Source organism: Pleurodeles waltl, chromosome 8 (genome assembly GCF_031143425.1).
Source record: "Pleurodeles waltl isolate 20211129_DDA chromosome 8, aPleWal1.hap1.20221129, whole genome shotgun sequence".
Lineage (NCBI taxonomy): Eukaryota > Metazoa > Chordata > Amphibia > Caudata > Salamandridae > Pleurodeles > Pleurodeles waltl.
The window spans coordinates 1,141,284,012-1,141,308,791 of record NC_090447.1 but is presented as its reverse complement, the minus strand read 5'-3'; the positions used below and the strand labels follow the sequence as shown (position 1 = coordinate 1,141,308,791).

At 44.2% G+C, this 24,780-nt stretch overlaps 1 protein-coding gene across 2 annotated transcripts in view; it reads right to left on the bottom strand.

Moving 5' to 3' along the window:
* RCBTB1 (RCC1 and BTB domain containing protein 1) overlaps positions 1-24,496 on the bottom strand; it is a 330,491-nt gene extending 305,995 nt beyond the window's left edge. Inside the window, exon 1 of one of the 2 annotated variants that reach the window (XM_069205364.1) lies at positions 24,370-24,496. The gene's annotated coding sequence lies outside the window, so the exon portion shown is untranslated. The remainder of the gene's footprint in view (positions 1-24,369) is intronic. The other variant, XM_069205366.1, reaches the window with a different exon arrangement.
* Positions 24,497-24,780: the final 284 nt, after the last annotated feature.

Genomic DNA, 24,780 nt, shown 5'->3' with positions numbered 1-24,780 from the left:
TTTTGGAAAATAACAAAATTACCAAAACAAAAACTTATCGTTTGCATGAAAAAAATAATCCTGGAATGGCACAGATTACACATTGGGTGCCCAACACCAGTTTGTAATTAAATCACAACTAGTACTCCTATAAACTACAGACACACAAGGATAGATTCTACCTCGCAAGTCCATGTATCATCACCTCAAGCCAAATATTACAATTATGACAGCATTATACCAAGAAGGGGCACACTCATACCAGGGATGCCTACTGCAAACCATGAACCGCATTGTGACAGCCTGAGTGCTACAGGATGTCAGATATCAAAGGTCTCAATTAATAGTTTCCAGAATTTAGGGAGGTAATGCAGCACTAGGTAAGTACCCATACAGCGGGCACATTGGGTCAATTTTACTTCCCCACTGAGTTCCACTACTTGGAATGGGACGTTATTCAGTAATATTGCGTTTTTCATGAATTCAAAATGGCAAAACTCAGAATTTTGCTTTCTTTGCCCGTGCACGTTACAGCAAGTTTTACCTGTCAATATTTGTGGAAGGAAAACGTGATGTGTTTCACATTATTTGGAATAACGATTTGAATGCAAACTACAGTTTACAATCAAATCGGGGTTAAAAACTAGACCATAATTTAGGACCCGAGTGTGATACAGGGCACCCCTTGATTTTGGAGCACTAACATACAGTTCTCTGCAGGACAGCAGCCGGATGTAATTTTTAGCCTTGCCTTTCTAACATAACTGAAAAAAAAAAAAAAAAACACAACTGGACACGCATTGTTACTGCTACAGTAACATAACACGCATTGGCAAAGCCAACAGTTCTCACAATTACAAACTTTTTGCTTTGATGATGGTTTTGCTGTTGCTGTGCATCCTCGGCAAAAAAATATAAGCATTTGCAATGCAATGGGTCTCGCGTTTGCTCGAGTTAGAGCGATTAGCACTGTAAACTCATAACCGGACTTTTCTTGCCACATAAATTGAAAATGAAAAGTAAAACGGTTTCACATAACTAACGGACTATTCTTGGCACATAAACTGAAAAGTAAAAGTTTCACATAAGCAAGCTGACGACCGCCCTCAGCGCAAAGCAGACACACAAAAGGAAACAGAAGTTTGCTCGCAGTGAAACGTAATGGAAAAATTGCAATTATTTATGTAACCGGCAAAAGTGCAAATATCCAAGTAACGGGGGTCGATTTCATGCAAAGCACTTGACTACTACCAGCGAGATCACACTGCGAAATAAAGAGAAAAAGTAGTCCAGAAACCATACGGAAAACACTGTTTTCAGTAGTTGGTCAGTGCGCTCAAGGAGGGTGAAACACCAGAAAAGGCAGGACATATGCATGCCTTTCACGAATGAAATCAAGCAAATTTTAAAAGGCAAGCCCACGAACCAACCAATCTGATGGGCATGACATGGGCATGATTACAAGCCAACAGAGAGCTTACACCACGGACAGAACGCTTTGCGTTCGACCCTAAAAAAGAAAAAAAAGGGGGTAATGTGTATAAACCTTTGCATCCTGACACAATGACGGCCTACTCTGATAACATGATGTGGCTGCTGTCTTTTTTTATTTATTTATTATTTGTTTACTAGTCCCAGACGATAGATGCCACTTGGAGCAGTAAACAAATAAATACAAAATAATAATAATAAAAAAATATATATGAATTTTAACATGTGTGAAAGTAGGTTTCAAATTCAAACAAGCATTGCCAAAGCCAATAGGGCTGGCCTATGCAAGATCTATTGGCTTTGCCAATGTGTTTTAGCCATGTTGTACACCAGCGTAGCTGCTGTTCAGCATGGCTAACAGTAAGAGGTGTAGAGAAGAGTCACACTGAGTGTTGTAGAGAGGAACAGCAAAGAGTGGAGTATAGTGTCAAGAGTGGAATGGCGAACAGTGGAGTAGACTGTTGTAGAGTGGAGTGGCAGAGAGTGTCGTGTACTGGAGTGGCATAGAGTGGAGTCGAGTGGAGTCGAGTGGTGTAGAGTGCAGTGGTGTAGAGTGTTGGAAAAGAATAGTGACGTGGAGTGCAGTGGCATAGAGTGCAGTGGCACTGAATGCAGTCGCAAACAATGCAGTGTCAGAATGCAATGGCAGAAATTAGAGTGGTGCATAGTAGAGTGCAGTGGCGCTGAGTAGAGTGGCACAGAGCGCAGAGGTGTACAGTGTAGAGTACAGTTGTGTGGCATAGAGTGCAGTGGTGTAGAATGGTGCAGAGTGCAGTAGCATAGAGTGGTGCAGAGTACAGTATGGTGCTGTAGAGTGCAGAGGCTTGGTGTGGAGTAGCACAGGGTGGATGTAGCATAGAGTAGAACAGCAGAGTTCAGTGACAGAGAGTACAGTGGCGCAGAGTGGAGTAGAATGACGTAGAGAGCAGTGGAGTACAGTACAGTGATGCAGAGTAGTGTGCAGTGGCATTGAGTGTAGTGACAGTGCAGTTGTGTAGAGTGCATTGGCATAGAGACCAGTGGTTAAAAGCAAAGTGGCGTAGAGTGCCGTGGTAGAGAGTGGAGTGTCACAGAGTGCAGTAGAGTGGCATAGAGTGCAGTGGCATGTAGTAGATTGTTTCAGAGTAGGGTGAAGTATTGTAGAATGGTGTTGTGTATGGTAGAGTGCAAGTGAGTAGAATGGCATAATGACGTACAGTAAAGTGGTGTAGAGTGCAGTGGTGTAGAGTAGAGTAGAGTGGCATACAGTGGATGGTCAAATTGCAGGGGTATAATGTTGAGTGTTACAGAGCGAAGTGTACTGACAGAGTGCAATAGCGTAGAGTTCAGTGTTGTTGAGTGGTGTAGAGTACAGTGGCGCAGAGTGAAGTTGCGCAGGGTAGAATGGTGTGGCCTAGACTGCAGTGGTGTAGAGTGTAGTGATGAAGAGTATGGTGGTGTAGAGTTGAGAAGAGTGCATTGGCATAAATTAGAGTAATACAGGCAGAATAGAGAGGCACAGTGTGAAGTGGCATGGGGTGCAGAGTGGAGTGGTGCATATTGCAGTGACGTGGAGTGGTGCAGAGTACAGCGCAGTACTGTGGAGTGGCACAGAGTAAAGTAGAGTGGAGTATGCATGGTATGGGTGCGCACTGCCATTACAGACAACACCTTTTCAACTGTAATAACCATTACATTTGAACAGACATACACGTTTACTAATAAAACTTTACAGTGCACAAACGAAAGTGTGTGAAAATTGCATCATCTGGTGCAATATCTTTTGTTCACATTAAAGTATGTGTCCAACAGATTTCAGAAATAACAATAAATGTGCTTCATCTGTATTCCTAATTCTGATATATCCTAAAATACTTACACAGTTCATTTGAATGCTGTGTGCTAGAAAAAACACTTTCCTACCCCGGTATCCATCAAAATTGTCACATAAATCCTCTAACTTTGAAGTCAGAGAACGAAAAGTAAACAAGGGCCCATGAAGGCAGTGCCTGACATTTGACATCAATCTTTCAATGTACAGAAAATGTGACAAGAGAAGAACAAGATTTAACGGCTGTTTACAGAAAGTGAGTCAGGGGAAGTAATAGAGTAAATATGTTTTAGGCAACAGGAGGGACAAACTGAACGTGGAGAGACTAAAATAAATAAAGCCAACACATAGAAATCCAGAAAATGTGAGTTACAAACCACAAAGCCAATGGTAATCAACATCCAGAATGCATTCCTAGGTCAACTAACTGAAAGTCCGTAAGATGTCTTAAAAAAAAGGTAGGCTGTGATCTAAAAAGACGCAGCCCGGAAGCAATTGAAGCTGCTAGGGCGTCCAAAAAGCTGTACATTAAAATCTTTAAAGACCACAGTGGGAGGATAGGAAGCAACAGAGCAGTGAGAGTACAGAAGACAATGAAGGGGAGCAGATGGTTCTTTTATTTAGCCTCAAAAATAAAATAAAAAAATAGATTTGGGGGTTCTCTTACACTTAACTTTGTAATCTAAAAGTCACTCAATTTCGATAGCTTGATCGAATCAAGACCCCTTCTGAAAAGTTACTACATGTCCCATGTAGTCTGCAAAAGTATGTGACAGCATTTGAAGCTAACCACAAAATGGAGTCAGTGGTCAAGATGGAATTGGTGGTTAAATACAGATAGCATTACAACATCATAGTGCTCGAAGCATCAAAGGTGGCACTTGGAAGAACAATGTCAATAAAGAGGGAGCATACGGGAATCAGAAATTACACGGTGCATGCTGTACTGGTAAACTGATATTGCATATTTATTTACATTATGTATGTTTTTGTACAAAATATTTGCAAAGAATATAAAAGGAGTTAAAATCAGCTAGAACCAAACTGGTACCTACAAAACGTCTGAGATCCAGGCAAGAGTTGGAGGTGCATATGAATATGATTTGTGACTATGTATAGATGTGTGTCCTGCACATGGATATATTAATTTTCTAGTTCTCCTAGGAAGGTCAGGAGACAGCATCCTTTTTGTAGGGGATAGTTCTGCAGATTTCAGCACATGTAGATCAAAGCATCATCTAGCAAAGCGTGTAAGCCTTTCACTTGTGCAAATCGGAGACTGTGACATTATGTTACATAATGGGTAGATTGAAAACTGTAGAACATTTGAGGTAGAGGTATCTTTAGGTCTGTGCTGTAGAAATCATCTCAACATTCCCAAAGGGAACACAGTTCTAGAAGTATTATTGAGGTGTGCGCGAGTGTCAATTGCAATACTGGTTGGCTGGTCAGTAATATCTTCAACAAGCCCAAGACGTAGTTTATGTTAAAGAGGATTATTAAATAAAATCAGACACTCTTGAAGGAAACCATAGGCTGACAATCCAAGTGGCCTTAAGTAGAGGCCAGGGGCTGTCAGTGGATGATATTGAGACCAAGGAAGTTTCATTACTTCACTTATGGATATTGTTAGTTTCTACAGGCTTCCGGTACACTAAGGTACAAGCTGCAGGAATTTCTGTCTGGGAAAGTAAGTTGGTACATGTATACTATGCCAGTGACTGACCGTAGTGATTGAAATCTTAAGGTTCTCTTTGGATGGTGGCATGCTTGTGCAGCAGACGTAAAACAGAAATGTAAACACATAAAAAAGCTGTGGTGTGTTAGACTTTATGGACAACTCAGAGTTGCTTTCAGAAGGCCAGCAGCAGAAGTGGTTGGCAGTAATTCTTTTTTTAGTCAGGACAGTCTGTCCTCAAATAATGATTGTATGACCGAGTACTGTTGACAAAGGTATTGTGTTGTAAAGATAAATTACAAAAATATTGCTCCACTGAACCCACAATATACAGATCATTCTTTATGGGGCCTGCAAGTGGAAGGCTGTTTACTGTTTGCTTCTGCATGACAAAGTCTTGGAACTCCCACATTAAAGAAAAGCCAGTTATATTTGTCCACTGATAAAGGTGATTCTGGCTTGATCTAATGCTAGAGATCATGTATGCAGTGTTATCGGGGCCCAGATTGTTAAGATGGAATGGTCAGCTTTCAAGATCTGGGACTCCGAAGACTTGCATTTTTTTAATAAAGTACACTGTGGTATAAGAAAACCTCCAGGAAGAAATGTAAATAGGGTGGATGCCAGGACACATCTAGCAAAAAAGGAACCCAGGGGCCTGATGACAAAAGCCAGAAGTAATAACTTGTTTGTTTTCAAAACATTCCCCACCTTTTCAGATGGAGACTTGAGAGTAATCTAGCAAACTGTGGGGGCATTTTGAAAGGGCATGGGTGCAGACACAGGATTTTGACCAAAAACAACTTGTTAATGGTTTTTACTTTGTGCTATGCAGATGTGCTCAACCATCATTTTGTCCCAGAAAGCCATATCACAAGTCTGCAGGTGGACAGAAGAGGAGAGATTATGGAATGGGGTCGAAAACCAATGGCAATTTAAGGAAAGGGTGACACAGTTGGGGACTAGGAAGACGGCATAAAGAGTGAGTGAGAGTTGGGAAGAGTGGAGATTTTAGGCCATTTCCAAGAGAGAAAAGGGGAATGGAAAAATAGGATGAAAAGACAGAACTTACAGTAAACAGTCACCTTGGCCATGAGGTTAAATCTGAGGCGGCTGCCCCAGTATTCCGACTCCAAAAACTGATAACATTACAAGGATGTGGTTAGTACTTCACAAATCCATAGGTGTATCCCTCAGGGCAGCTGACTGAGAACAAGTCCATAGAAACCACAGAGGCAAGTGTTACACCTGTGCACTGTACACAGGAAGTTTAAAAGGAAGCAACAGTCGGTGACGTCCAGTGTATAACATGATTGAGGCATGCCCTGACACCAACACATGTGACATCCCTGCCATCATGTATGACAGAGATGACAACACTTACAAACATTCACAGCAGCATTATTTGGGATTCAGAGATGGAAAAGGTGTTACACTGGGAATCGGTGATGTTTTGGGGGTGGCAGGGTGAGTTGCACAGGAAAGCAGTGATGTCCAGAAGCAAGGGTTACATAGGGAGACAGTGGTGTACCAGGGGTGGGCAGGGTGAGTTGCAGACGGTAGCAGTGATGTCGTGAAGGAGGAGTTACACAGGGTGGCGGTGAAGTATCGAGGTGGCCAGGGAGAGTTGCAGAGGGAAGCAGTCATGCCCTTGGGCAGGGGTTTCAGTGGGAACTACTGATGGCCTATTAGTTCACCGCTAAAGAAGGGAGAGGTGTTGAAGAAGGAACCACTGATTGCCTCGGGGGAGGGCAATACAACAGAGATAGGATTATGTTGATAAGGATGAGAGATGGTTCGAGAATGGCTGGAAAAAGGAGATGAGAAACACAGGGACCTAGATGGATGGTAGAGCGCAGAAAAACAAGGGAGGGTACTAGGGTATGGAAATGAAGGGGCGGTGTTTTACCCTGGGAGTCTGAGAGCAAAGGAAAGTAAGGGAGTAAAAGTTGGCTAAAGATGGATAAGGATTCATATAAAAAGAAAGAAAAGAGAGGGGACTTTGATGGGGGACAGAGATATAGCATGGGGTTTAGAAGACTGGGTACATGAAGGGGAAACTATCAATGGTAGGGGCTCTAGACAGAGAAAGATAAAGAGGAGTTGAACGGGCAAATAGAAAAATGACAGAGTGCTGAGATAGCTCGAGGTGGTTGGGGGTCCTAAGTAGCAAGTAGAGGAGGTGCTGTGATTGGTAGCTTTGTGATTCATGCCGTATAGCACACAGCATAAGTTCTCCACTTGCTTCTACTGCCTCTCCCGAGGGGTTTGCAAAATTAGCTATTTCTGATTTGAGCAACTTCCAGTGGGACCATCTCCATGTAGTATATTCACTTACTTTGCATGTGATTACTTCCAGCAGAAAACATCTTCCTTCCTGACTGACTGGGGGTAAATGCCTTAGGTCTGTGGTGGCATTTCAAGTTCACCGATTGCCTGGGGGTAAGAGCATGGGGTCTGTTTTCGGATGTCAAGTTCAGTTTCACTGCAAGACGTAGCTTTGAAAGAGAACCCGGGTCAGATTTATTTGTACACACTTTCATTACCTTGTCAATTCTGTTCACTTTCCTTTCTATTTTTAAGAAACCCGTTTCTGTGCACTGCATAAACACAATGACCAGCTGTACATGCTGCTTTAAATGTTTATCCCGCCTGGCATATTTGAAATACATTATTTCTGCCCAGTGCTTAATTTGTAAATAAAAACGTGCCGGTGCTCAAAGCCCTCCTCTTAAACACGCAGCTGCTGCATTTAAATATGTGAGCACAGAAAACTGAGGCAGTGTAATCCTGAAGCCATCGCGGGCCTCTTCAATCCATTTAAAGCCACTCCCTGCCCATTCAGCTCACTTTAGCAGCTTTCTGCCTTCTCCCATTGTGACGTTTTTTGGTTTTTCTCCTCCTCTGTCTTTCCCATATGTGTCTTTTGCTCGCAGCAAATGCTTGGGGCAGAAGAATAAGCCCCGGCACTAAAGAAAATAGGTGCCGGTGCTCCGCACCGGAAACAACAAGCACAAATTAAGTTGTGTTTCTGCCTTTGGAAGGCGTACGATGCACCAGCCTTAGTTTAATTATCGGCTGCCAAAACGAGGGCGCTGAGCCTTTAACCTGTACTTACAACCACTTTACCACATTGTGTGATCCTGGGCAAGTCTTCAATTTCATGGTACTCATTGCTTAATCTTCCAAGATTAGTCGTGCTTTGATCAAGTTAACCCCTTGTACTGTCTAATTAGTAGTTATTGTATTATAGTTAGTAGTTACTGTATTACTTTGTATTGTATATACTTGCGCAAGGTTGTTATTCTTTGCGTGTCTCCATCGTTCCAACTCCAATGTTCTTGGTTCTAAGTTCAGTGTGGTGCTGGAGAGGCTGGAGGATTGAGACACGCAGCGGACACTCGGCAAGCCACTTGTGTTGTTACAACCAAATAAAGACATTCTTGAAAAAAGACAAGGACTCCGACTCTACACCCCTTGTAATAAGCACTACCTAAAACAACCTGGTTTGACCAGAACTTGGATAGTGTTTGCAGGGGCACCAACAGCTTTCAGAGACTTGCTTGCTATAGTTGTAAATGAGTTTAAGTGCGTGATATTGGGGCACCTGTGGGCATACACGTCTTCAGTGAGACTAGAGCTTTAATCCCTGTGAGGGCTTGAGGTTGAAATCCTGAAGCAGATATTGTTAATGGATGCCTTTTGTCCTGGCTATAGAAGAGATCACCCTCCGTCTAGCACCCCAGTGCTTCCCTAAAGCCATACTTACAGCTGCACAGAAAGGCATGTAAAGCGCCTCACAGTTTTAAGTGCAAGGTTTTGGGGACATAATTTCAGTGAAATTAAGGCTCAGGGCTTTTAGTCGGTTTTAAGTGTATCACTTGAAAACCTGCCTGCAAAGGTAAACTCTGTATTGCCCCTTCTAATTTATTCTTTCAGCCTCTCATTCCCGGGTGTGGAGAACACCTAGTTTTCTAAACAGAATGCACTGGTAAGCGGCAGGACCAAATAAGCCACGGGGAGAGAATAAAAGCATAGCACAGGCACCGCGTGAGACACGAGAGGCTTCTGGAAAGGGACGAAAAGGCCGGTGGGCTAAGAGGCTGCATGAGAGCCCGTAGCAAAAGTAGGGAACTTTAATATAGGCTCTAATTTAGGCATGAGGGGCCCAGGAGCACCGAGCAGGGGCTTAAGGGGAGGGCAGTGGGGAGCTAAGGCACTGGATAAGATACTAATGCAGAGGGAAAGCAATGTGTGAAGGGAGTTGCCCGTGAGTTGCTTTACTGCAGGTCTAAGATGTGAGGGAGGAGGGACCGACTTGGGGGCAGCATGAGAGGCCCCAGGTCAGCGCTTCAGAAGATTGACCACCAGCCCAGGTCAGAGCAGGACCCAGGGGGCATAGAAGCCGCCTATGCTGTGGGTGTTCTGGGGCTGCAGAAGCTCAATCATGTTCACCTTTTGCTTTACAGAATGAAAGGGCCCGAAGAGGAGCCCAGAAGACACATGAAAGCTCAGTGGGGAAAGACAAAAACCTCTTATCCCACAGCGCTGTGGAGTGTCTGTATGGAACCTGTGAGCTTGAGGGTCATTATGCTCATATTCACTGCAGAGGATGTAGCGCAGCAGCCAGAACTGCAGACTTTGGAGCTGTGGGAACCAGGTTTGAGTCTCTGGCTCAGTTCAACATCCCATGGTTCCTGGCAAATCATTTAATCTTCCTGTACCTAGAACAAAAAAAAACATGAATGTGTCCCTGTTTAATGAAACTGGCTCATGTAAAGTGCTCCAATACCTTTGGGTGTGTCTTGGTTTATTATAATGCACTGTCTACTTGTCCTTCAGGCAAAACAGACATTAAAACTTCTTGGCTCTACTAGAAATCTAGATGTCTCAGGCGTCGGGCGATATGAATTCCCCACCCCTGGTAGCTACATGCTTATTTAGAGCAGTCTTACCAAAAAAGAAACATACAACATCTTATCTAGTCCTGGTAAAAGCTGGAGTCAGAGGAAATAAAGTAACTTACCATTATCTAACCCATATCACACGGTTTCATGCCTGGAAATGGTGCAGTCCAGGCATGGAGCAGTTCATGTGGAACTACAACCTGTGAATGTGTATGGTTTTGTATGTTTAAAATGTGAACCTAACTAGAACGTCCCTGTAACCTTTGTTTTTTTCAGTGAATTTCAAAGTTTTTTTAGTTTTTTACTTATAGTCATTTTCATTATTATACATTAACTCAACCACCACTGCTCACGGCCTTTGGCCAAAAGAAGAAAGAAAGAAGGGAAGAAAGTAGAAGAAGAAAGAAAAAAGAAGAAGAAAGAAAAAAGAAGAAAGAAAGAAAAAAGAAGAAAGAAAGAAAGAAAGAAGAAAAGAAGAAAAGAAGAAAAGAAGAAAAGAAGAAAAGAAGAAAAGAAGAAAAGAAGAAAAGAAGAAAAGAAGAAAAGAAGAAAAGAAGAAAAGAAGAAAAGAAGAAAAGAAGAAAAGAAGAAGAGAGAAGAAGAGAGAAGAATTCGAACCCGGAGTGCTCAGTGTGAAGGTCTGAGACCTTCACACTGAGCTATTGCTTTCTCTTCTGAAAAACATTTTTTTAGCCCTTTATGGGCTATCTGGGACCGTGAGAGAGCAGGCTCCTCTGCAGTATATATATATATATATTTTATTTATTTATCTATTTAGCAAAATGCCCTTTATGGACTATCTGGCACCGCTGGGGAAGCCTCAAGGCTTACCTTGCGGTGCAATTGCTTCTGCAAGCAAGGAACGGCTTTTAACAGCAGCTCCCTGCTTGGAAGCATTTAATCTCTGTTCCCTGCACGCATGCAGGGGACCGAGATGAAAGCTTCAGTTTTAGACAGCAGGAACTTTTTGACAGGTCCCGCTGTCAAAAACGGAAGTGTTTGCTGTAAGCTTGGCTGCTGCTGCAAAGCTGCAGCCAAACCACAGCAAACAGCTTTGTCCCAAGTGTGGACACCCCAGGACATAACAGGAGCCGGCCCTGTGGGGTGGTGGTCCCCAGGGCCATCAGTGGCTCCATGTGTGGGGTGGCACGGCCCCCCTCCAACAAGATATAGCCCCGGGAGGTGGTGATCTCTGGGGCTAAATTGGGTCCAAAACAAAGTCTCTTCACTATTTTTTATCTTTGTCCCGGGGAGGTGGTAATCCCCGGGGAAACGGCGGGCCACACAGCCGCCGCACTAAATAATAATAAAGTCCTGAGGAGGTGGGGGTCTCCGGGGTGTGGGGAGGGGAAGGGTGCCTCCCCACTATTTATTTTAGAAGGCCCCGGGGAGATGGCGTTCTCCGGCGCAGCGGGAGGGGTGTCGGAAGGCTCCCATCCTGCTTTACTAAGGGAAGCCCTGGGGAAGTGGCGGTCCCCATGGCTGAGGGAGAGGCCTACGGGCCTTACCCACGCCTTAAAATAATTTTGCCCCGTGAGGGTGGTGATCCTCGGGGCGCTGGTGTGAGGCCCGCCCACACACAATTTCCATTTCATCCCAGGGAGGTGGTGGTCCCCAGAGATGTGTGCGGGCAAGAAAGGCCCCTCGATCTAAAAAAATAAGAATGCCCCTGGGGCATGGCCCACCCGGGGGCTTAATAAACACGAAGCGCGGGAGGCCGTGCTTTCTTTTTTTTTTCTTCTTCGGATCCGGCGCACATCTGTGTAAAAAAAAATAAGAAATAATAATACTTTTAGCGCTGGTGGACCCCGCCAGCAAAGCTAAACAGTCATGGTGTCTGTACCCTGTCCTCCCTCCCCCCCCCCCCCTTTTTAATTTTTTTTTTTTTCCTGGGACTTGGCTTTCAAATCCCTAGATGGCTTCCAACACTTCCAGGTTGAGGTGTTGAAAGCCAATCAGATCTCTGCATGAGATCGTGAGGGGTCGCAAATCCTTTGCGTCCCTATGTATACACATTTTTCCCCTTAATTTCTCATAAACTACTGAACTGATTCACACCATAACAACAAAAAGGTCGCTTTCTGGACCAGGACCTACCTTTCTGCCAAATTTGGTGTAATTCTGTCCAGTAGTTTCTGTGCTATCGCGGTTAGAAATCCCTATGTACAAATGAATGGGGAAAACATGGTTTGGGACCCCTGTTTTTCTTGGCCCCCTGGACAGATCACCCCAAAATTTTCCAGACAGCAGCTGACATGACTGGCAAATTTTGTGAAGATTTGTCAAGAGGTGCCACCTAGTGGCGCCGAGAGAGAGAGAGAGAGAGAGAGAAAGAAAGACGATCTTGTTGAAATGAGTCAGCCGACCTGAATAAAGGTGATACACTACAACCATTCGGAGTGCAGGCTCTTTTGTGGTTGTATGGTCATGCGGAGTACGACTGATTTGGAATTTGAGGTGGGTCCTACACCCATGGTCCGGCACGACCCTGTCTGCTGGATGCAGTCTGGGGACAGTGAAGCCGTTTTTTTTAATATATTTCCACCGAAAAGCCTTTTAATAACATAAAAACTATCATTTCAAACCAAAAAACACAAAAATTCACCAGTTATAGTTTACTGAGGTAACTATAACTTGTGACACCACAATGCACTGCTAATGACATCACATATTACATCACTGATGAAAGATTAAATGACATCATTGAAGACATCGATGATGACATCACATATTACATCACTGATGTAGGTCTAGGGATTTTTTTTTATGTTCAGTTATATATTATTACTATACTTTACTATGACGTTACTTTCACCTTTTTTTTGTTTTCATTAAATTCCTGGGATTTTTTTTATCATTTTCACCCAACTCTCACTGACTACACCGTTTGACCATGGGCAGTAGAGGGCTGGGTGTAGAGCTGGGCCTGCGGCCAAGCCCTCCACCAAACTCCTTGCAGGTGGCCCATGCTCAACCACACACAGTCATTGGCCAAATGCACTGTGGAGCTGGCCACAAGCCTAACCGGCTAAGGGGTCAACTCTCCACAGGCGGCCAACACCCTATTGCTGGCAACACCCCACAGTCATGCAACACCTCCTGGGCACCTACCCCCTTACCCTTTTTTCCTGCGTTACTCCCAAAGGACATGGGTGTCGTGCTTGGTCCGACGTGAGTCCCGCAGGCCTCACTGGGTCCCCAATAGTACCGAGCACCTGTGCTACCATTTTTTTTTTTTTTTTTTTAAGTTGACGGGGGGTGTCTAACCCACAAGAAGTAGGATACCATTACCCTTCCCCATACAGCATAATTTGTTTTACTTCACAGGACACTGGGACAAAGTCCCAGTTTACTCTAATGGTGGCCCCAATATTTCTGTTGATGCTGTAGCCAGCCAATTAGATTTCTCTGCACCCTGGCACTGGTTGAACATGTGCCACCATAGCACCCGACAGGGGGAAAAAGCTCTTTCAAAACACCCAGATCACTTTTATTTTTAATTTGCAGCACTGCGGGACTCCCATGGAGCCAATCATCCAGATATCACTAACTCTTGCAGCTTAGTTTCTCAAAAACACCAGAACATGTTTATACCAAGTTACTAAAAGAATCTGAGTAAAAATATAACTTTCTGCCAAATTTGCTGCAATGCAGTTCAGCAGTTTTTTTTCTAAAGCTCTTCTTAATATTTCTATGGGAAACTGCATGGAAACATGCGTTATGGGACCCCCCCACCCCTACCCTTTTTCACCAACACATTTGACACCTCACCACAAAACTTTCTAGGGAGGAACTGAGGTGGATGAACTTCTTTTTGGAAGGCTTTGTTATGATTTAGCAAACCGCACCTAAGTTATTAGTGAAATAGGGGTGCTAGTGAGCCAGCAGCAAGATGGCCGCACTATAATGAAGCTCCAGAGGCTGGGGCCCAATCATCAGCAATCTCTCTGGTTACAGCAAAGGAATACCACTGCAGATCACAGACTAGACTTCCCTGGGCTATGCACTACAAGGCTGTGTAGCAAGTTGGAGAAGAAAATGCTGTGGTAAAATGTTAAATGCTTCCCGGGCCACTGGTGCCAGGTATGACCTGGGCGGATGTGAGATCCTGCAACAGAGATGGAAGCATTGCTCAGCGGAGCAAGTGTATCAGGTTGGACGGGGCTCACTGGAGGTCGGAGGACCTGCACACTCGTGAAAGATGTGGAGAGCGGACAGGGCTGCCAGCAGTGTCTACTGCTGGGACCATCCTTGGGACGTGTTGGGGGTGTCAGTGGGGGAGGGACATCGGAAGCAGGCTCAATCACATATACTGTTCTGTGGTCCTATTTGTATGGCATTCACACATCACAACACCAGAAATGCTGCCGGGACAGATAGTATGTTGATATTGTTTTTTCTAACCATGGCACTAAGTCCTGTACATGACACGGACTTTACACTTCCAAACATGGAAAGTTGGGGGGGTTAAATAACCCAAGTAAAATCCGTCAAGTTTATGCATATCTTGTTAAGCAGGATGTTTTTGTGGGGTTCATACAGGAAATGCATCACACCACAGCCATCAATATTTTTGGGAGAAATATATGGGCAGCACATGTTTACACATCTTCATACTCTAAATATCCAAGAGGGGTAGCAATTCCGATAAAAAAGGGGTTCAGTTCCACCATCGCCACACAATAGCAGATACCCATGGTAGATATGTCATTGTACAGAGGATACTGGAGAGTACGCATTTAACTATGGTCAACATCAATAGCCCTACTGTGTAAGAATCCTCTTTTTTTCATTCTTTCCTGTCAGTGATAACTATATTATTCCCTAAGATGCTGCTGTGGGTGGTGATTTTAATGTGGTATTGGAACCGGCAATGGATAGATTCCAGGGCCACCCAGGAGGCCTGATTTGGCAGCAGCAGCTATTCGTAGTGTGATGACCGGACATGAATTGCTGAAGGTACATTTATATTCACGGTTCATTAGAGGTAGTCCAGACTGGACTACTCTATCTCTTCCGAAGATGTCAACATCAAAGTAAGGCATGTACAACATTTGTCGAAGACCCCATCAGATCACTCTCTGGTATTACTGATGCAGAGTGTCTCAGACACCAAAATTACCCCGTGGCGTGGAGGCTGGTGCCTGATAAGTTGGAAGATAGGTTGTTACAAAAGGAGATTGGCTTGGACTCCGGGAATACTTTAAGACCAATGTGGAATCTGTGCCCGAGATGACCACAGTGTGAGAAGCATTTAAAACCATGATTCATGGAGCTTGTATCTTTAAATGTAGTCAAGCGCTGAGCTCATTGAGAACTCATATGACAACGCTTGAGGGTGTAATCAAAGTACTAAAATGGGATGTCAAATGTCTGACCTTGTTAGAACAGATGAGGAAGAAAAAATTCTGAATATAAAAAGATGGCGACATGGGAGGTACAGTTCCGGGACAAATATGCTACTGCGCACAGTTATGACAAGGGTGGACATCCGAGGAGAACTTTGGTGCAGATGTTGCAGAAACCCTGGGATTCTATTGATATTACACACATACAAGAGGGTGACAGAAGCATTCACTTGGAGGTCACCGGAATTATGGTGGACATTCACTCACACTTTACTAATCTCTACGTGTCCTAAGTCTACTTTGAGGCAGAGAGTCTGAACCAGAATTTGGGAGATAGCAGACAAGCCCATGTGGATGATGCTCAACGTGAATATCTGAGCCAACCCAATTCAGTGGAAGAAATAGTCACGGTGATCAAGAGCCTGCCATTGGGTAAAGCACCAAGCCCTGATGTTCTGTCTACCGAATTGTATTACAGTATGTTGATCTCCTGGCCCCTATTTATTAAAAGTATACAAAGAGTCTTATGAGAAGTGCTGCCTTCCCACAACTATGCGGAAGCCCTCCTGGTGATGCTGTTTAAACCGGGCAAGCCTCAGGAAAAACATGACTGGTATAGAACCCTATCTCTTATCAACTGCAATTCTAAGATAGTGGCCAGGTTATTGGCGGCCCACCCCATTTTGTTGCTAATAGAGCTGGTGTTGTAGATCAGGCAGGTTTTCTACCTTGCTGCTCCACACAAAATAGTCTGCGTACTCTATTTGCACTACAGCATCAGAAAGACCTGAAGACACACACTACTACACTACTACTAGATCCCACAAAGGTGTTTGACTTTGAGTGGTCTTATTTGTTTCTAGTTGTCAGACACATGTAACTTTAAATGTTTTTTTATTGACTGGGTTCAAATCTGTTCTCTAGCGCTATAGCTGGTATGGAATTGAACAGGGCAGTCTCTGATCCCATACAGATAAGGCAGGGAACAAGACAGGGATGCCCTCTTTCCCCTTCTCCTTTTTGTACTGATACTAGAGCCCTTACCTTCCAAAGTGTGGCAGCACTACTCCCACTGTGCCTTACGATTCATGCCACCACCAACACTAATTTCCGTATATGCATACAATATGACTCTATATATGCGCAATCCTGAGACAAACTTTGTGCATATCTTGAGTGACATCGCAATATTTGAAGTCTTGTCTGGGATAACCATAAACTGGTCCAAATCAGAGATATTCCCTTTGTCAGACAGCACCCCATAATTCACATCAAGCTTCCCGTTGCAATGGTTTGAGTCCTCAGTTCACTATATGGGTCAGAAGTGACAAAAATCCACAATAACGGAGAACTATGGTAAGGCAATTAATGGTTTGAAGGAAAAAACAGATCATTGTGTCAGGCTCTCGTTGTCCATGACCGGTCGCATTGTGCTGTGTAAAACAATAATACCTCTCCTTCGCCAGGCTTTCAGATTTAGTGCATTGCAATGAGCAACTAGAAACACATGCAGACGTGCAGCCAACCCAATCTAGACTGAGGAATAACTGGTACCCACCGAGCTAAAAGGTTGTCATGAATACAACAAGAGCACCCCTAACTAGACTATGTCTTACTGCACTACTGTGACATGGCAATGAATAAAAAGTCATAGCAACTCACCAACTAGACTATTTATTACCAAAATTCCTCACTCTCTGGTCCAAAACAAGAGCCTTATCCTTATAGTGAAAACGTCTACTACTTGGGTAGTTAGGCTACCTTTGCAAGGAGAGCAGCACACAGCCCACTCAACCAGGTGTTTCAAAGTTACTGAAACAATATACAACACCCTTAGGTTTACACTGTCTAGCTTGGCTCCATAAACTAGGACAAGCTGCACCAGACAACCTAAGGGATGGTTCTACACCTTAAGGGGGTATTAATGATGTCAACAAGTTATTCTTGGTCTTGAAAATGCCTGTTTCATTTATAAATATATTGATTATAAAATAGGCAGCGAGGTAACTGTTGTAGAATGTTATGTAAAGTTATGACTACCCTAATATGAAACAGCATTGGGACATAATGGATGTTTGTCTGACACACACACAACCAATGTCATTCACTTCATGAACATTCAAACCCCACTGTAAAACTGTATTTTACGCTGCCATGATGTGTCAACGAGTTGAGCACTTTCTACTAATATCGGTGTTTGACATGTACATCTCAGTTTTGAAATCCCAGCAGGGTCAAATCAGAATATCCTGCTTCAAATACTGATAAACTGAGTACTATTAATTGGTTAATGCCTTATTCATATACTGAGAAACAGTGGCCTGACACACTACATTATTTGTATGAATTGCTTCAGGATTTTAAAGAAGCATTTCAATTTCCGGGAAAGGAAACCACAACAAATAATGATTCCCAAGTGCCCTTCTTCATCCTCTCTATTCCAGGCAATGTGGCATCTCCTGGAGCGCACGGAGATGGGGGAACGGTATGCTTCTGCCGAAGGGTGCTAACTTTCAGCCGAAGCACTGCTTTTTAGAACTCAACCAACTGATTCCCAAATTTTGACCTCCTCCTTCTTCCATAGGTAATACATACTAATTGTACAAAACTGAAGATTACTCCAGAGGTATCTAATGAAGCTCTGACAAGAGGTGGGAGTATAAGCGAGGAGTGTGTGAATAGCTATGTGGAGGAATGTGCTAATGTCAAATTGTGGATATCTGCCCTGGCCTACCTATCTTAAGAGGTAAAATTCTTAAATGTACCTGCTTTAATACTATTTCACAAAACAAACGACCAATTTAATTTCCTATTAGCTATTGGGGCCCCTGCAGCGTGTGCATGTCAGACAGCGTGAAAGTGTCTGTCGTTGGTGAGGTGTACGGATCATGAATGAGGCTCTACCGGAGCCTAAAACGAGCAAACCCACATAATGCTTTTAAGTAACGCATGGAGTTTGCATGTTCATGAGGTTAGAAAACTTCGGCTTGAATCAAACATTGAATAAGCATTTATAGTGAAAGTATCGGTTTTCTTACTGCTGGTTTTAACTTTATCTCCTTAAAAGTTCTGGTGTCCATTTCTTGCTCCACGTTTTGCATCTCCAGTTTTTTTTATTCCTTTTAGCTATTTAGTCAAAGATGCACCAGCAAAAAACAGCTGGAATTTCACTGCACATGTACTGCATTATTTTTTTGATTTTTACTTTTCCAGACTTCTCCTTCTTGTGCTTGCATCTGTTAAGAACAGTCTAAGAGATCAGTCAAGGAGTCCTCTTGGATATGAAAGGCAGACTTATGTTTTGTATTCATAAATTTAAAACCATTATCATTGATCCACATGCATATTTTGTACATATATGTCAACTTTACAATGGTAGCAATGGACATTAGCAACAGCAAAACTCAAAGGGACTGCGGCAACATTTATAACAAACATTTTGTAGTTGGAAAAGTACTTGTTTCGACAGGTACTACATCAGACTGCACTTTGCTTCCAAAAGAATGCCCTCATAGTGATGGACTATACATCACTCAAAATATGAACTAGGTTTGTCAGCAGCACAGTAACTGTTAACAATATGTATTCGATAAGGGTTGTAATAATTGTCAAAAATTTTAAAAGTTAGGACTGAAAGTGCTGTTTATTACATTTATGGCATGTATGTTTAAGATATGATAGTGCAGTCTGTGACTGAGACTACGCTCGCTCAAAAAATAAATAAATATATATATTTTATATATGTGACCAATGTTGTTGGTTATATCCAGAAACTCACACCCATGACCTGTATTGTGGGGCTATCCAGTTTGGAGTCACTTCTGATGTTACACACTGCTTCCTAGACAAATGCCAGGAAAGAGGAGTGTGCATTTCAAAGTGGGAAATCCCTAGAACACAAACTTCAAAAGACTAGGATACTAAGGGTCTGATTTAGAGTATGGAGGATGGGGTTACTCCATCACAAAATGTGCCTGATAACCCTGTCCACCGTATTATGATTCCATAATAGCCTTCGGAGACTGTAATGCGGCGAACGGTATATACGTCACATTTGTGACGGAGTAACCCACCAGACAAACTCTAAATCAGTCACTAAATCACATCTGTGCCTGGAAATGGATTATAAAAATAGGAACTCAGCCTCCCAGAATTGTCAAACTGAAGCTGTACATCTGTGTGGAGGAGCTTAGCATGTCTTCTGTCTGTTGTTACCAGGTCTGGCAGTCTCCCAGCTGGGTGAAGGAGATCACCCAGGAGAATCAAAACCACTTGACCTGGAGCACCAGCATCTGCCTAGCTGCGAAGACCAGAGAACCCTGTGAGGAGAAGAGGTACATCAAACACACAAAAGGTGTTGGGGAAAATGCTTGTAATAAGTCTAACCTCTGGAAATCACCTTGGGGAGAATTCTAAGTCATTGTTGTTTTGTCCAGCAGGCCAGCTCAGTTTGGACCCTGCCATGGCTGGGTCTAATGTGAGGTGGGCAAAAAAAATACCAATTGGTTTGAAGACTACCCTGAGTGACTGCCAGTGGTTATACTTATTGCGAACTTCCTCCCTTCATCATTGGTGCATTTGCTGTAACGCCCTAAATGGCTAAGAGTATGCCCAGACGTGGGTCCCTTGCTCACTGTGCTATTAGAAACAAGCTACACCTGACTGAAGAGCCCCAGACAATACAACACCAGTCTTAGGTTGCTAGTCTTGTAGTTTAGAGAGGATCTGGCCTGGCAGTTCTGGCTGTTCCTAACTGAGCAGGGTCAAGACTGATTTTCATATGGCTGGGTTTGATCTGAGATGGCATGGTCAGCAAAAGACAATGGGTTACACTGCTACCCCAAGCAATTGCAAATGCTTTGACAAACTGCAAGCATCTTCCCATCACCTATTGTGTGAATGAGAAAAAGGCCTGGAGGGGCGCAGCCCAGTGGAGATTCTCTTGAGTGGTTCCTTGAAGCGGAGTATGAGATTCCTGTCAGTGTCTGGACTGCCTCACAGATTGGGCAATACGCCTGTTTGCCCTTGTTTGTCATACCCATATTCCAGTCAGGTGGGGTCCTCAGTGAAGATTAAGGGTTGTCAACCTGGTGCATCGTTATGATAGAAAGAGGGTGTATCCCAGTGCAGTGTTGTTACCCGGGGGGCTGACGCCCATGTGCCGTTGCTTGAGACTCTGTATGCCAGGTGGGGGCAACAGTGAAGGTTATGGGCCGTCACTCTGGTGAACAGCTGCGACAGAAGAGGGCAGTTCACACACGCAGTGCTGTACTGTCGCCCCATGTGCCACTGTTTGCAACCCCTGTATTCCAGGTCAGGGCCACGGTTTAGAAAGAGGGCTGCTGCCCTGGAGCAGTGAAGCAAAGGGGGTTGTGACCCATGGAAGCAGAGACTCGATTTAACCACCCGAATCCAGAAGCATGCAAGACTTGCCGCCCACTCGGGAAGTCTTGCTGCAAAATCAGAAGAGCACTATGGATGCCTGTTGCCTTGCCTGCAGCATCCAGACTTCTGCTCACTGCTGAGCCAATGACACAGGTCTAGGCCTTCTGAATCACAGCTCCTGGGAGAGCAGTTAGGAATGACTGCCAGGTCACCAAGCCTTTGAAGGAACTTGCTCTGACTAAAAGCGCTACCACACCGACATACTTTGTAGTTTCATGATAGCTTCTTAAAAGTCAAAGACTTGTACTTACTAGTGAGGCCTAGCCTAAATGGTGCCCCACATGAATGGGGAACAACCACAGAACGTAGACAGGGAAGTGGGACTCAGGCACTTACTTGGACCATGCTAGACTGCTGTCCTAACAAAACTGGGTGTATTGCGTGTCATGTGCAGCATTTGATTTTGTGTTTATCTATAAATACTATTTTTTTCCTAAAAGTATATGGCTGGATATTTATTGAGGTTGCTGAGCACGTTTTTGAGTCATAAGCCACTGTACACCTTACACCTCCCTAAGCACCTCCCTCCACCCAATCCTCCCTCCTCACCAGCAATAAGAAGTCTGAGACTTGTCAACTCATGCTACTACTCAGAGTCAAATGATGAAGATGTAGTCCATTGCAGGCCGGATCCCAGGTCATCAGGAATAAAAGGCCTCAACCCCCACTTTTGGGCCTAGTAGTTCCTGCTTGTCCCATGGCACACTTAAATTGTTTGTGACTGGCAATGGAGCTGAAGGGTATTTATGGTTGTAGGCAATATCCGAATGTTTGAGCAGATGACAGAGCAAGAAATTCAAATAAGAAATGTATATGTTATTGGTACTGTAGCTTACATAGGAGTTGGTTGTTGCGATTGACAGGATCGATATCTGTGAACGCAAGTTTTTTGTATACATATGTCCCTCAATAAATAAATTTAACAAAATGTGAACCTTTACTTTGAGAGGAAAACAGACTAATTCCAATTAAAGCTTAACGAATTGGGACATAGGGCCTCTTTAAGAGTTTGGTGGGTGGAAAAGGCTGCTCGCCAAACTCCAGCGTTCAGGAAACCGCCAGTGCGACTTCTTCCAGCTAGCCCTATTATGAGTTTCCTGCTGCATCAGCAGGTGAAAACACAGTTTTCGCTTGCTAGTCCAGTGGGAAACGCACAACAACATTGACACCTGTCTGTAATACGGTCTGTGGCAATGCTGTTGTGCGTCAGGTGCAACAGCACCTGTCACGCAAATCACTGTCTGCAAAGTAGACAGTGATTTGCGTGACAGGTCTGGTCAGGGGACTCCCCGCACTGCCCATGCCAAGAGCAAAGGCAGTGCGGGAACCCCCTGGAGCCCCCAGAACCCCGTCTCCACCAGCCTTTACATGGTGGTTAAACCACAATGTACACACCAGTGGAGAGAGGGGTCGTAATCATTCAGTGCTGCCTTGGCAGATTGGGACCACCAGCACTACCAGGCAGCCAAAAAGTGGCAGTGCTGGCGGTCTGACCGTGATCAAACCGCCACGGTCATAATGAGGTGGTCTGACCTCCGCTTTGGTGGTCCTGGGACCACCAGACTCATAATTAGGGCCATGATGTCACGTGACAGACATGCGCTCTTACGGAAGATTTTTCCATCCACTTATTTTTTTTAGGAGTTGTATTCTGACACCATTAGTAATTCTAGCTAAAGCAATGGTAAAAATGTTGATACAAAGTCTGGTACTCTGGTTATTAATTGGCACACACAGTAACACAGAACAAACAAGTTACAAGGAAAAAGAAACTTAGAAGGTACTTTTTTAGTTTAAAATTATGGTCAAGTACTATTTTGAATGTATACATCTTTTCTGTTCCAAAATAGCTCAATTTCACACCCAGGCTGACCTGATCTTATAACTACACAAGACTACAAGCCCCAGAATGCAATTTAAAAGCCTGAACTTGATGGGCTACTAAAACAAGTACTTGGGAAACTTGAGACCTCTACAGCAAAGCTCTGTCGCACAGGTCGCGAGTCAGTACGCCTTGTTAAATTAACCGGTCTTATGCATGAAAACTCTGGCCAAGGTTGGGGAAGCAGGCTCAGTGTGTCATGCTGATTTCTCACTCTATGTGGAACGAGAAGAGTCAGTTCTGCAAAAAAAGCTGCCCATTGGCTGTCCTGTCTGCTTCTCCAGTGGCAACATGGTTGGTTGGCATACTTAAGTATCTGAAGGGGAAGCTGTGCCACAAGCAAAGGCCCCAACACTCATTTGGAGGATGTCACATTTTGTAGACTTAAACAATAAAAAAAAATCACCCATTGAATTCACTGGGTCAACACGCCATGAAATACATCAGTCTCTCAAAAATGAGCCAGCAGCAGAAAAATAAAACGATATTTCATTATTGTTTTAATTTTCTGCTGCTGGCTCAGCCACCATTTGAAGGGAGGGGTGGAGGACAGGAGAGAGTGCACATGTGCGTTTGGCCTGGCCGTCTTAGGCCAGCCAAACCCATATGCGCACTGTGTTGCACAGGCAGGGTGGAGAAACTGCACAGACTTCTGTGCAGTGTCTGAGAGACAAACAAAGCCTCTCAGACCAATCCTGATGCTGAACTCATGTTAGGCTTAGCACAAGACCAGCGCCGGGATTGCTGGGGAGCATGTGCTGGTGTTCTAGTAAATGCTGGGACACCATTTTTAATATGTTTCCCCCGTTGTCCCCTCCTTTGACATTTGCGGGGGATGGCTGCAGCGGTTACAATGAGAGATTGATTGGAGGTTGTGCGAGGGAGTGGAAGTGAGTCAGTGGAGTGGATATCAATGGTGCCTCAGATGCACCAGGGCTCAGGGTCAGTGAGTGAGGGTAAGTGCCTAGGTGAGTCAGAATGAGAACCAGTGAGAGTGAGTAGGTTTATATGCGAGTAATAGTGAGTGGGATTGAGAAAAGAGGGAGAATGAAAGTTATAGTGAGTGAGGGGAAAGACTAAATGTGTGAGGGAGGGAGTTATGAGTGAGGCAAATTTCGAGAAAAAAAAATGGATGAACATCTGGCTGATATGACATCCCAACACTTTCAAAGACCATCAGCCGCCACTGGACGTATGCATAAAGGCAAAAAATGTCATTTGCTCGGTCTACTGATAAATTATGGAAAGCTATGATATCCGCATGCATCCTGCTAAATGCATTAGTGCCCGAGGTCTTATTCTAAGGAAATTATGATTTGCGCGCAAGACGAACGTTAAGTATGAGCCATAGTTGGTAATTTTCAGACAGGGCAGCGGAAAATATGAGCGTTGCATTTTTCTGAACATTACGCACAGTGGAATGTGTAAGGTAAATGTGTAAAGCCAACATTCAAACTACAAGTCCCCGAAAGTACACGGCTGTCGGTTAAAAAGCCAAGAGTTGCTTAAGTGTCGCAGGTAACATAGGACCCGCTGCCAAGAATGCCGCTATGATGCATTGCTCGTGGAGAGTTGTACATGAACTATATAGATCGTTGTACTGGGTGCGTGTGTGTGTCACTGCCTATTCCACGGACAAAGCAGATCTAGGGTCCGGACCTTTCGGGAGAGACAACGCATCGAGACAGGAGCTCGGCGAACAACAGTAAAATGCAATCTCGGATGTGACGTGCTGACAGTCATGAGGCATGCACTTCTCCTTTCAAACTCCAAATACAAACGCGTTACTCATGAATGCAAAGAAGTTCCCCAACAGAAACAGCTCTTACCTCACATTTCCCATCCCAGGGTCTTAAATTCGTCTGTCACTTACTGCCTCGCGTTCCACTTCTAAACTTCAAGAACTGAAAGCAGCTCGAACCAATCAGTACGCTAATTCATGCAGACCGCCGAGCTGGGGGCGGTACAAGGCGGGACTGGTTACCTGTACCGCCCACACAAGAGTGTGCAATTGGATTAAAAAGCGTCCCGCCCAGAACCACGCTCCCACCCCGGAAGTGACAAAAGAGCTTTGTGCTGCTGGTTGGGCTTTTGAAGTACTGCTTCCTGTAACACTGTAGCAGTCAGAGTTAAGCAGAAGATTTAGCTGCAGCGCCTTAGCTCCACCCTACCCAGTTCTGAGCAAAACCCTAGGCCTAGGGTGTTAAAACCTATCACGCTCTAAGCGTTCGTCAATCACT